This window comes from Anarrhichthys ocellatus, unplaced genomic scaffold (assembly GCF_004355925.1).
Source record: "Anarrhichthys ocellatus isolate YVR2014 unplaced genomic scaffold, GSC_Weel_1.0 scaffold10, whole genome shotgun sequence".
NCBI classification, from domain to species: Eukaryota; Metazoa; Chordata; class Actinopteri; order Perciformes; family Anarhichadidae; genus Anarrhichthys; species Anarrhichthys ocellatus.
In genome coordinates this window covers 4452760-4467093 of record NW_022280040.1, presented here as the reverse complement: position 1 = coordinate 4467093, position 14334 = coordinate 4452760, and the positions used below count along the sequence as shown (strand labels likewise).

General features: G+C 44.8%; 1 protein-coding gene across 4 annotated transcripts in view; it reads right to left on the bottom strand.

Annotated features, from left to right (window-relative positions):
• The window catches only part of boc (BOC cell adhesion associated, oncogene regulated), a 29931-nt gene extending 22008 nt beyond the window's left edge, over window positions 1–7923 (bottom strand). For 2 of the 4 annotated variants that reach the window (XM_031850203.1, XM_031850204.1), the window contains exon 1: window positions 7650–7921. The gene's annotated coding sequence lies outside the window, so the exon portion shown is untranslated. Of the gene's footprint in view, window positions 1–7649 lie in introns of all 4 variants that reach the window. The other 2 variants (XM_031850202.1, XM_031850205.1) reach the window with 2 other exon arrangements.
• Between the last annotated feature and the right edge of the window lie 6411 nt (window positions 7924–14334).

Here is a 14334-nt window from a genome sequence, read left to right as displayed (position 1 = left end):
GAGAAAGCGGAACGGCGACTCAAATTAATAGAGAGGATGTCAACTGGCGGGCGAGCAGGAGGAGAGAGCAAGGCCTCGTCAATGAGAGGGTGTGTTTGTGGGAGCGTCGCTGAATGTCCCAACATATTTTCCCCTCACTCTGTCAATGTGTTTGCTGGTCCCTCGGTTTGGCCCGCGTTTGTGCCGAGTGGAGGAGGATGAGGAGGGTCCGGGGATTGCTTAACAAACCAACAACCCCTCACAGGCAAAAGAGCAACAAGACAGCAACAAGGAGAAAGAAGACTTTTAGGAAGTCATAGATGGGGATGATACTCTGGATTTGTTTTCATGATTGATGAATCCGTCTTTTATTTTGCTGATTGAGTGTTTAGCCTAGAGAAAATTGGGAATAATGTCCATGCTTTTAATCAGTTTTAATACCAATGTATGCAATTTATAGTCAATTGCTAGAGTTATTTATACGTCATTGCTTGTTATTGACTTTTACAGGATGAATAGAGGATAACAAGTTCAATACATTGGAAGGAACTGCTCTGTCAGGTATCATTGTGTCAAAAATACACAGAACTCAAAGAGATCATATTGCTGGATGCGGCAGCCTACATGAAAGTATCGCAGATAACGATAACTGAAGTAGAGAATCTCCGTGCTTCTCTGTTGTACAAAAACTTGGCAGAGAACAAACCTTAAATATATTCCCATCTATCTCTGACACAAGGGAACCTTCTGGAGTCTTATCTTGGCATGGAAACTCTGCCCAACAGGTGGGGGGGGGGGGGTCCAAATCCTGCACTCGAGACATCACTCGTTCTCATGCTACAAAATTACACATCAAAAGCATCTCAGCATCCCTAACGAGGTTGAGAATTCACCCCCTCCTCCATCATAATACTCACACACACACACGCTTCACAAAGTATTAACGAGCTATATGCCCGTCCAACCCCTCCTTCTTCCCCCCCCCGAACCGACACTAACGAGCTACAGAGCGTCTCGAGGATTAACGAGGGAGATCTGGACAGGCCCGCGATGTAGAAGAGGGGGGCGTTCTAATCAATTAGGCAATGCTGCATTTGCATAATTTAGATAACGAAGCTGAATTAACCACGGAGAGCTAATTACTGTGCCACAGCGAACAAACCCACCCACATTCCTCTGCCCGGTGTGGGATGCCAGCGTGCCCACCGGGGCCATGGGAACAGGATGGGATCATCACCACTTGCCGGGGGAGTGTGAGCCAGCTAGATTGACCAAACAGTGATGTAGGTAGCATCAGCCAATCAAATCAGAGGGAGGGAGGGAGGAAAGGATGGATGGATGATCGCAGGAAAGACACCAGGATGGACAGATGAGTGGAAAGATGGAAGGAAAGGAGAAATGGATTAAAGAATAATGAGTGATAGGAGGAAGGAAGGAAAGCAAAGAATGAACGATGGATAGAAGAAGAGAAAGGATGGACAGATAATAGAAAGAAAGAAAATGAGGAAAAAAACAGGACATGATAGATAGTCTGAAGGAATAATGGAAATGAAGGATGGAAAAGAAAAAAAAAATACAAAAAAATCCAGGACTAAACTAAAAACTTTGACCACACTAACTCTAAAACTGTAGAAAAGACACTGTATACATTGTTTTATCATCAAACATGTTGACGAACCTGAAAAAAGTACGAAACATTCTCTGATTACAGCTCAAATAAGACTGAATACTTTAGACGGCTACAGAAACAAAAACGTCACTGTGCATAAAAATATACAGTACATTTGTGTGTGTGTGTGTGTGTGTGCATATCTTCTTTAGTGACACACTTCTTTCTGAGAAGCTTTAAGCGATCACCAAGAGTCTCAGTACACACACACACACACACACACACACACACACACACACAGTACTGGGAAAACTAACTAATACTCAGGATTTCACAGTACTCATGCTGTTGCATATTTCATGTACCCACAACAATTCTTTCCCTGCACACACACACACACAATGACACATAAGCAAGCAATCACACAAACTCCTATTACATGGTAAAAGTATACTCACAGAGGCACATAAATATGCAGACCTCAGGAAGTTTTTCCAACACCAAATGTCAACACGCAAAAAAACAGACTACCACTTCTCCCCGGCCCGAGAGATAAACTACATACACCACGGCATTCATGCATGCCAATATAGACGTTCATAGCTGTACATATCTGCAGCCTGCTCCTTGTGTGTTCCTGCATCGTAGGGAGGGAGGGAGGGAGGAGGGATGTGGGGGGGGGGGGGGGAGGGGGCCCCAAACTCCTTTGGCAGCTCATGCATCAGAGTGAATGGAACCAATTATAAATCAAGAGCAATTTCTCCCCATTATTCAGCAGGAACCGGGGGGGGGGGGGGGCTGGCCCTACAACTCTCAGTGGGAGACGGAGGAAGGAAGAGAAAGGCAGAGAGAGTGAAATATTATATGAAAAACAGATACGGGGAGGTATTAGGAAATTGAGATAAGGCAGGAGAGACGGAAAGAGGGATGAGGGAATGGAGAAAAGCCGTAAAGTTATATGAAATGACTGAGGGAGAACGTTATAGGAAAAACAGACTTGAGGAGGAATTAGAAAACGGAGAGGAGGCAGGAAATTAAACAGACAGCGAGGGGTTTGTGGGGCGTCAACTGGGTTCGAGATGGTGCAAGCGGCTTTGACTGCTCGCTCCACGGTTATAAAGTGAAAGCTGCTGGTCTGAAAGAGTTTCTCAAGGAGGAGAAACAGCTGGAGGAGGCGCTTTTTCAAAAGAGAGCCCTCAGTGTCAGAAGCTGGATTTGTGTGGTATAGCAGAGCTACCATTTGTCCCGTCACTCAGAGTCACGGATGTGCATTATCCTGAAGGGGGAACGCTGTACGCGCACGCACGCACGCACACACACACGATTTAAACAGCAGAGAAGGAAGCGCTGTCGATGGAAAATTCCAGTTGTGATAACCTCAGGGGCCCGATAACTAACTAATCTGGTGCCCAGTGATTTATTCTGTTGAATCATGTCTTCTCCTGCCAGTTTGACATTCTTCAATGATGAGTTTTTTCTCTCTGGGGCAACACTTTAAATCTGATTATTGGTTAAAGCCCTGGAACACAACCCAGATTCCTCGACGTTTTTTAGGTGCCTTTATTGTTTCGTTCACACAAGCTCGAGACAGGAATACACCGCGCAATTAATATTACAGCATATAAAAGGAGTTACAGTGCACGAGAGCCGACAAGCAGACCTTCAGCAAGGCCTAATAAAGCTAACCAAAGTGACGCAAATTTTCAAAAATGTGTGCAGTTGAGACAAAAAGAGAAAAGGAGCGAGGCTTTAAACTAAACAGCTCCAGTCAGAGTGCAATCTTGTGCCCGTGTGTGGATGATCTATTAGAGCGTCTGGGTTGCTTTTGGCTCGTAATAACACCCACTAATCTTTGTCCAAATATCTGCTTCGCACACACAGGGCTATTTGTCTACACACACACACACACACACTGCTTTCTTACCCGAGTCTGGAGTTGATCAATGATCTAACAGCACTCACTCCAGGCTCCCGATGCGTGTGTGTTTGTGTGTGTTTGTGTGTGTAGGAGAGAGAGAGAGTGAGAGTATGGCTTAGGTAACTTCATTATCCAATCAAGAGCTTCTTAACTTTTACTTAAAGTAGTGGAACAAATCAACTGGGCTTGTTTAAAGGCTTTGGATAATCCCTACTAGGCTGTTAAGACAACGAATGAGAGCGCGATTGTGTTCATTATACAGATAGAAACTGGACGGGCATCAACATATTGTTTCCAAATATTATTTGAAACCTTTAACTTCACTCTTGCCTCAATAATCTCACTCCGTTTGATCGTGGACTGTTTAATTTGCCTCTCCAACTCTCTGTCACGACTTTCTCCTTCTCTATTCGCCTCACATTCCTCCCTCTCTCTGTCCGTCCGTGACTGGCTGACAGGGAGGATCAGGAGGAGAGAGGTATGCAACCCCCCCCCCGGGGAGGGGCCTGGACCTCGGCCACCTGCCGGTCCAGGTGTCCCTCTCTGGTTATCCGATGTCTGACTGGACACAGAAACCCTCCCGGGGGCACGAGGCCTGAGCCCGAGCCTCCAATCTGTCAGCGCTGGAGGACTAATGCACCGTATGTCGACGGGCCAACAATGTCCGGCTCTGGGAAATGCGGCGGCCTTATTTGGCGATGAGTGTGTTCCTTGCTAGTTTATGAAAATGACATTAACCCAGAAAAAAAAAAACTCTATCCCCTTCTCTCTCTCTCTCACACACACACACTCTTTTCCTCTTCTTCTAAAGCAGTAATCTCAAAACGACCATGCAGGTGAGGACCACAATGAGAAGCAATACATTCCAGTGCAAAGAGATAACCCTGATTGGACAGGAACTACCACTCTCTCTCTCTCTCTCTCTCTCACACACACACACACACACACACACACACACACACACACACACACACACACACACACACACACACACACACACACACACACACACACACACACACGTGCAGCAAAGGCCCAGAGTCTCTGCCTGCAGGCTGTTATGACTGCATGAGTGTACCTGCTGTCATAGAGATGAAAGCATGCCCTCGGGAAGGACTTTTCTTCTTCTTCTCCTTTGTCAATTAACCCCAATGTTACACCCTCTTCAATAACAATGCTGCTTTCCAGCTTTGCAGTCAAACCTCAGGAGCTTTGGCTCACAGACACCGAGATCGGAGCAGCAACAGCAGTCATGATGGAACCGCTGGCTTGTTTCTAATCTCAAAAATGGATCTTGAAATCCATCTAAATACTTTGATTTACATCCAGACGTTAAAACACACCAGGCGAGAGTCAAACAAGTCAAATCCTGTTCTTTCCACTCATATCTCACATCACGGTTCAATATGGCAGAGTCAATTTTCAAACCAAACTAAGATACGAGTGAGAGACTGTATGGCTATTGGCTTCATACCTAAATCCACACGGTGACTTTTCTTTACAAGCTCCAACACATGAAAACTCAGCTCCAACACACTCTATGAAAATGATCCACCAGCTTCTGGACAAATAGTAGAAAACCGGCAGCGTTTGCCTCAGCTTCATGTCTGTTTGGCAGGTGACCAAGATCAATCACACATAACTTACATAAGTTTCATTGTAACGGTCCAGCTGGTAACAGTAAGACAAAGAAAAAGCTCCAACATTCTGACGCATATCAGGCTCTGTAACCAAAAGATAATAAAGTTTGTTTCCTGTCCTGACGTAGAGGTCTCTTTCGCCTAAAGGTATGCACATTTTCAGTCCCAAAAAAAAAAATCAACAATGTGCAGGATTTTAGCAGACTGTTGTACAACTTTAAGGGCAGCTTTTCTTCTACTTCCAGGCAATAGCTGTTGTTTTGGCCTGGAACTTCAGCCCGAGAGCGTTTCTTAGAAAACACATGGTATTATAATACTCCTATAGGGACTTGAAGTGAGCCTGTGGTCTTCAATAATGGATAGAGTCCACTTCACTGTAGTCTAGGGCTGCAACGAGCAGTTTCATTGTCAATAAGTCTGGTGATATCTCAGCTCCTGAGAGACAAAGGAGACAACTTCAAATCCAAGTTGCAAAAATCCAGATGTTCATGTTACAATCAAAAAAGACAAAGACAGAAAATCCTCACATTTGACAAAATATGAAATAAGTAGCATAGATGCTAAACTTACATAAACTATTAATCAATTATCAAAATAGCTGCCGATTCATTTTCTGTTGCATTTGTGTATTAAGGAAAACTACTGTACTTCCGGGCAGTCATTGGTTTGGCCACGGACTGCACCCTGAAAGCCTTTCATCAAGTATGATATCCTATAGGGATTTAAAGTTTGCCTGAGGTATTCAGGAACAACTTGGGTCTATTTTATAGTCGTGGTTGTTCCATCCCCTCGTATGACTCTACGGTTTAATACATCATAGTTACAACTTACAGTAGCTGCATGGCGCTGAAATATTCTGCAATATTTACGTAATAGCTGACAAGATTGATGATGAACTCCTCTAATTGTGTTTTTCCAGGTTCCACACAAGTGATCAAAAGGGGGCCAAACTGTGTGAGAAACGGGCAGATAATCAGACTGGAATCAATTAGTCCAACTTTGATCCACCAGACTGCCAACGATGATCAACAACAACAACGAACCCTGCATCCAAACAACAAGAGGCTCCTTTTTGCTGGGACCAATTAATTCCCTTATAAACTGTGCGCCTAATTGGAGGCGGCCATGGCCATTCGCTTCGACTTTTAATCCAAGTGACATTGATTCAGCGGGAACAATCGGGCCCTCTTGTCTGATGCCATGTCTGTCACTGGAGGTTCCTCCATGCGAGGCAGCAGAGGCTAAATGTAATCCAAATAACAAAACGACACCTGGGGCTGGAAACTTGAGCCCCTGCGGCTGTTCCCGCAGGCCTCCTCCATGTCCGTGTACCACCCCCCCCCCCCCCCACTCCTCTGCCTCTCTACCCGGCCCCCTCGGTGAGTGACACCCCGGGCCAAACACTCATTAGCAGCTCCGGGGATTAAGACAAACATTTTCTCATTAAACCAAACCTGAATGAGAGGATGATATCGGGGGAGAGTCTCGATGCTGCATTCCTGGCCGCGCTGAGCAGCTGTCAGTTCCTGGGAGGCTTTAATTAGGTTATTGTGACACCAGACTTTGGTTTGGAGGGGAGAGCCACTGTAGACATGAACTCAGGTAGCCTTGTTGTGGTTTTCTCCATGCCAACTATAAAAATCTGCGCGAGCCATTTGGTGCATGAACGGAACGGAATCTTCAGAAATAAAGATCTATTTTTAGGGTGATTCATATTTACGGTTTAAATTCATTAGGAGCATCATTAAGAAACATGCTGGTTTAACTTCATTCATTTTTTTTGCAGCTCTGCTCCCGATGGCCTCGGGTCTATTCCTACATTGCTGCACTCCCCGATGATGATGATGATGATGATGATATGGGGGTAAAATCTGGCAGAGCTCCCCGTGTCTGTTTTCTGTTACCCTATAGGAGCGACTATAGGCTGCGGCCTGCACAACGCAGACGCACTTTCCCTAAAGAACAACACGCGTGCGTCTTAAAACAGTTATGAATGTCTGCAACGTGTCACACAAAGCTGATTCCTCTCTTCAGACACGTATCGGGCCGTGAAAGCCGGCGAATACATCCAGAAAATTAAGGAAAACTTTGGAAAATATGGACGCAGCGCTCAACCAATCAACACCGGGATAAGTCCGAAAGCAAAGGAAACGGTTTTATTAAAATTAAGTCCAACACTGAGAGCCAAAACGCACACTTCCACTCAACCAAAGTAGATATGTGATGGAGAAAGCTGGAGGCAAAGTTTATGTGCATCGATAAGCTGCAAAAACAAAACAAATGTGGCTTTCAAAGTAGTCAACAGCGTGAAGAAGTAGCCTCATCTAACACTCCTAAATCACAATTTTCTCTATAGATAAAGTAACACGTGAGTTGGTAAAAACTTGCCCCAGGCTGCAAATAAGCACCAAGAACTGCTACTGTTCTCTATAACATTGTAAAATATGTTGATACAAAGCGCAACACCGCAAAAACATGGACCGCATGAAGGGACAAAACTCACCAAAACTCTTCTATCTGGTGCTCACACCTCGTTTTAACCGACCGATCTTCTCTTCGTCTCTCTTCTGCGGTGAGCTTTAGTCCCAAAAGAAAAACCCAACAGTGTTCACTTCTCTTTTCCCTCTAAAGCCTCGCTGCTTTGGTAATTTACTGCGATGCAACCGACATTTTCTTCGGCTCCCCAAGTTCTCACATTGAAAGGCCGTTTTTGGATGACTGAGCTCTCAAACAATTCTCCCTTTTGCGACGCCTTTTCGGGTCCTCCCACTTCCCAAGCAGGAGGAGGGATCTGAACAATAGGGACTGGCTCCCAAAATCCCAGAGCTGGGTACTGCACCGCCGTTTCTCCAGACTGCAGATTCCTACTCACTACACATCAAGACTTCCCAGAGGGTTTTGGTGCAAAACTAAAGCTTGGATTCCTAGTCTTCAAGTAAAAAACTTTTGTTTTTAAGAATAAAAACTCCGAGAAACTGAATTTCTTAAGAACTACGGTGTCCTGGAGGAGGAAAGTGCGCCCCCTCCCCCTCCTCCTGCTCTGTTCCCCCTGATTTGGTATGCGTTTGTCCCCACAGAGTTTGTATTGACCCCCGTCCATTGAAGCCTGCAGGCCCTCCAGTGCAGCTGTGCAGTGCTGTGTTGTGTTGTTGTGAACTGGACGGGTCCAGTCAGGACCATGCTGCACACATACACACACACACACACACACACACACACACTCTCATACCACAGTGATCACAGCTCGAACCCCCCCCCCCCCCCCCCCCCCCCCGCAACCCCCCTCCCCCCACCCCCCCGATCCCCTCCCCCCCCCCCCCCCCCCGTGCACGCTCTGGAATTCTCTTCACTTCAATCAGCACACTTTGAAATGAGGGGAGCCGTTCCTGTCCAGTTCATTAATAACTGACTATTCCCAGATCACAGGGTTTGATAGGGGGGTCTGATGGTGGGAAGTGGGCTTCGCCTCTGTGAATGCAGGAACTCCCACCATGATGTACCTGAGGGGTTATTGCAACCCAGCGGGGCTCCATTCACGCCAAGCTGTGGCATTTTATGACACCTGTTGCTCTTGTTCAGGGAGAAAGTGTGTGTTTGTGTGTGTGTGGACATTTGGCAAATATTTCTGCTTTTTCAATTAATCGAAACCTGACTCTGCATTAGAATATCCACTTCCCTTTGACTCTGCACGTCACACCCAGCAGGAAGTTGCAGCCTCAAGATGTTTTCAAGGAGTCATTAATCGTGGGTGTTTTCCAGTGTTGTGCTGCACTTTGCCAGCACTTTGCAAGCTCTGCCAATGTTTTGGTGTTGTTGCTACCGAGCAGGGCTCTGTTTGTATCTGGCTCCCTCACACTAGCGCCACCCTGCACTGCAGAGTAGAGAGAAGGAGAGAGGAGAAAAAAAATGGGGACTCCCGACCCCAATAAAACCCTCCATGATGCCCCTCCCCCCTCCATCTCTCCATGCAGGGCTGGATGAATTAGCTCGGGACAAAAGGCTTTGTGGGGCGGCCATGAAAGGCCTATTAACCATACTGCATCCCCCAGAGGCCCTGCCCGCAGGACACCGCCTCCCAGAATGCCCCTCTCTCAGCAGGCCGCAATCCCAGCATGCACCGCTTCCCTTCAGCGCTAACCCTCGTCACCCCCCGAGCCTCACTATGGAGCCCCATACAGATTGTCATGTAGATGATTATAAATGTTGTTATGAAATCAATGGAGAGTGAGAAGGAGAGACGCTGGTGTCGGCGCTGTGTGTTGGTGTGGTGTGATTTGTGCGTTTTACCAACAAAGAAGAGTTAGATGGAGTGAGAGCGCTGAGAGTTTTGGGTGTTGGCTGTCAGGTGTGAACTCGTCCAGTGTGTCTCATCATTGAACGGTGTATTGTTCATCACTGAGTGTGTGTGTGTGTGTGTGTAGAGTATGAGGTGATTTTTCCTCAAGGGTCTCCACCGTGTGATGCTGCCTCCTCTACGACCTCCTCACTCCATTGTTTAGCTGGGCACCATGACAACGACCCGCTCTCTCCGTCCCTCTCTGTATCCCGCTGACCTTAGCAGCTGTGTCACTTCCTCAGTGTGACAAAACCAGATTGAATCACGCGCACACTTCTGCTTTGTGACCCATAGAAGTTCTAAATCAGCACAGTTTCTTACTCTCACCTTCATAAAAGCAAGACTGAAGAGGACTCTTGTGTCTCTCTCTCTCTCTCTCTCTTCCACTGGTATACGGTTTAATCATCTAAAGTTACCAAGAGGAAATGTTAAAGGTTAGGTTCAGTTTTTATATGTACAATGAAAGGGTTATTGATCACTGTCATCATTCCTTCACGGCAATGCAAGTGGGTATCCACTTTAATACGAATGTCCATCGCGAAAGGTGTTTTCCCGCCACTTAATTTGAATATTTCAGACTGCTGACGTCTCATATCAGCTTCAACATATTGACACCTTAAGTCGGCCGGACCAACACATGCGATGTGCTGCTGCCGACGTGATGCTGTAAGCACCACTGTGAACGCCATTTTAAATTAAGTTAAAAACAACAGAACCAGTGCTATTCTCTCTTGGAACTCTCTTTGGGTCTTGGCCAAAGCTTGTTTTTTGTTTTGCTGCATTTCAGAACATGACAGCGGAGCAGACGGATGATGCGGGTTGATGACACGTCTCTACTTGCACTTTTTTTTTTTGCATCATAGTTCTATGTTTCACCGGGCCTTCAGTTCATTCTCCTTCCTCAAAAAACAGATACCGTACAGTCTGACACAGATTGCGAATCACATTTTATTGGACCCATCTCACACAGTGAGACATAAACCTGCAAGATTGCTGCTATTTTGCAGTTTATAGGGGCCTTATAGGGGCCTTTAGGGTGAAGCTTTGCACAAAACAAAGACTGTGAATGTTGTCCCGTTCTGTACAGTGAACACTGTGGGGTCCTCACTTCACAGCCAGCAAAGACTATAATGTATAGAGATAACCCTGAAAACAATCCAAAGCTATTCTTTAAGGTAACACACAGAGTTTTCCATTAAAAACAACAACAACAACCCAAAGCTCTGTGTGAGTTTCAGGGTTCATCTGCACTGACTTGAGCAACATGCTGCTGGTTGCTACATAAACACCCTCAGTCATGGTTCAAATCAGTACAATAACCCCACATTCAAACAACAGGTGCTTCTATACCGATCCAGTGAAGGCCTTCCTATTCATGACACATAATACCATTACAGTATCTGAATAAAGGATTAAATGAAGCATGATGGGAACCGCACAGTGCCTGGACATCTACTTCCTGACGTTTTCTTAGCATATACTGTATACTTAAAAATAAACTCATGCCAGCTGACGAACTGCAGAGCACACGGCAGAGCTGTCCAATGAGGGATACAGCTTCTTCTTTCTCTAACTTTCTCTCTGGTACTCCTAAATTTAAAAAAGGGACCTCACAGATGGAGCTCATGGGAAAATGTCTTCATGGAGAACTGAATGATGGAGTTTTATGACCTCTGATCTGCAGCTTCATGCACATGATTTATCTAAAGTCCAGAGAAGGAGAAAATACACACATCCTGTATTTGAGTAAGAGTAACAACATCAGTCCTACAATTTCAAATGCTGCTAACTCTTTCTCTTGAATTGAAAAACTACCCTTAGTCATGAAATTAAGGAATTTACAGTATTTTTATAGATGCATTGAACATCTTAGGCTACCCTGTTTGATTTGGCCAAAGATGCTCAATACATAAAAAGTGATATTTGTCTCAAAGTAAAGTAAAGTAAATTGTCTAATAATACATCACGTTTTATGAGTTTTCTGTTTGTTTTGCATAAATCTTGATTGTGGAGAGTATACATTTTAGTAAAAACAGCCATCAAATAAATGTAATGAAGTACAATAAAGTATATAATGAAGTAACTGTACACTACTGTAATAAATGTTTTATAGATACACACTGATAACTGTGCCTCGGGCTTCCCATCAAGACACACAACCAAAACTCTCAGTAAGAGTCAAGGAGAAGAGATTTATGGCGTCTTTTTTATTTCAGATGTGCAAAAACACACACTCACACACACACTCACACACACACACTCACACACACACACACACACACACACACACACACACACACACACACTTAAAGAGAGAATATCTTATACTTTAACTGTGCATCGTTGCCTCAGGAGTTTTTCATATCCGGAGATTTTATTGTTCTTTTGCATTCTTACTGATGCCAAGCTTACTTTCCGTGTGTGTGTGTGTGTGTGTGTGTGTGTTGGAGGGATATGGAGGGTAATTGTCTGTTATTGGTTCTCATTCCAGTGTGATTGTGCTGTTGAGACAGAGATCCAGGCTCAGGTGGGGTCGGACCTCAGGCTGAGTTACTGTGTGTGTGTCATGAAGTGGAATGTGCCGTTAGATGTTGTTTTTCCGCAGAGAGGCTGCCTCATATCTCCACTGAGACTCCGGGATGCAATTGTCTGCAACTGTTTTTAATTGTACCAGAGTTCTTGCAGCAGTGATGGCATCTGTTTGTTGAGATTCATTTGATTTATTTGATTTACTGTGCTTACTCACTTGTTCCAGAGATTTTGCAACGTGATGTCTATCCAGTACGTCAACGTGGGCCATCATCACAGCTCGAAGCTGAAATCTGTAACTTTCCATATCTGTCGTTGTTTCCACAGTGCAAAGGCTTCAACATTCATTCCCGTTTTTGGGCAAATTTCTATTTGTCTTCTTCGCTACCTCACTTTTGAAATCTGGTGCAAAAGGCCGTGACGGATCCTGACATTGATTTAAACCATCATGATTATTTTATAAGCAAAAGTTTGAAAACGTGAATTAAAGGTTAACATTTCGCTCATGCACACTTTACAAATTGGTCAGCAGTCAATCAGGATGAAGGTGGTATGAAGCAGAAGGTGCTTGTTATGAACTTATCGGCTAGTTGGGTCCGGACAAAAAGCTGCTGCTGCTACAGCCTCAATAAGGGCCGGTATGACCTGTAGCTTGTGGTGGCTAATGTTAATGCTAACTAAAGGAAGGTATTGCTAGTTAATGTATAATTGTAACTTGTGGCCTCTTTTAATATATAAGTTTGGCTCACTTTAAAGGAATAGTTTCGCCATTTTGTAAAGTACACTTACTGGCATTCTTGAATTAGAGTTGAATTTGAAGATTGATGCCAACGCCATGTGTGTATGTTAAATATGAAGCTACCGACAGAAGCAGGTTAACTTCGCATAAAGAAAGGAAACTGCTAGCCTCCAAGGGTAATATAACATATTTGTTTGTTTCAATTCAGAGCTTTTATTGGCTGCCTAGGAACCACTGAATTGCTATTTTTCCATTTCAACGACAAAACAATATGCTAGAAATTCTAATTCCTGGCTTCGCATAAAAAACTAAATATATACGTAAAAATGTTTGTTCTTGTTTGAATCCAACCTTCAATGTGTTTTCATCCACGGATACGAGAACATACATATCTCTGTTTCTTGGCCCAAGTCTGTACACTTAATAGATACTTGAAGACAAAACATAGAGCATTGTTAGTGTAGAGATTTTGATCTTGCAGTCTTTCCAGTTATTGTTTGCCCTCAGCAAAAGCCTCAAACATAATTATTATGTTGCAACATTGGGGAAAAAAATCCTCTTATTGACACAGTCTGACAGCAGCACGCCAGCCTCACTCCATCTCACACTGCCTTCTTCCTCTTTCAGGTTTTATCTGTGTAGCCGTGTTTTGACTGCTGCCGAGCTGTAAATATTCTCTGCTCTTTGTAAAGTAAAAGTTGTGACTTTATGCCCCTATTGGAGCGAAGTGTGAGTGTTGACTTCAACTCTAACTGTGTCCAGATGTGGCAGACTGTCCTAATTGGACCTGGAGCCAGTTAAATCCAGGACCCGCTCCGCTCAGCTCAGCCCACATAGCTGCTTGGCCTGAACTGTCCTTACAGCACTTCACTTTTTAAACAACAAACATTAATATCTGTGCATACAGTCTGCTGTGTTGCTACATCTACCTCTTCTTGTTTTTGCTCTCTGGAGTCAGATGAGGAATGACCACTCAGAGGAGTCGAACAGTACCAAAAGCTTGATAGTAAAGTTAAGTTATAGGCACACGATGGTGTTGCTGAAAGGGTCAAAAGGTTGAACTGAAGCCGAGGTCGGGGAGTGAAAGTTGTATATCAGAAGTCAGGGAGTGAACACCAGAAGACGGAGCGACGGAGGGAAGAGAAAACATCCAAAAACTTTTTTGAAAAAGTTGACATTCCACCTTTTATCAAGCACCTGGTTTTATCATCCAAACCCTCCCTGCATGTTTTTTTTGGGATCTGCTCTCTGTCACTCCCCCCAGCCTTTCTTGGACTCCCCTCTCATGGTTTTCCCTCTTTCCTCCCATCATCCATCTCAGCCTTTCGCTTCTCCTCCCTTATTTTTACTTGCTTTCTAACCCCCCACCCTCTCCCTCCTATCATCTAGCTACCATCCCTCCCTCTTTCCATCTCTCCCTCTCCGACTTCCTGCTTTCCAGCCTGCCAGACGGTCATAATTAACGGGGAAAACGATAGTCCCCCCCTGGCCCTCGGGAGCCCTCTACACTCACTGCCCTGAGAGTGTGAGAGAGAGAGTGTGTGTGTGTGTGTGTGTGTGTGTGTGTGTGTGTGTGTGTGTGTG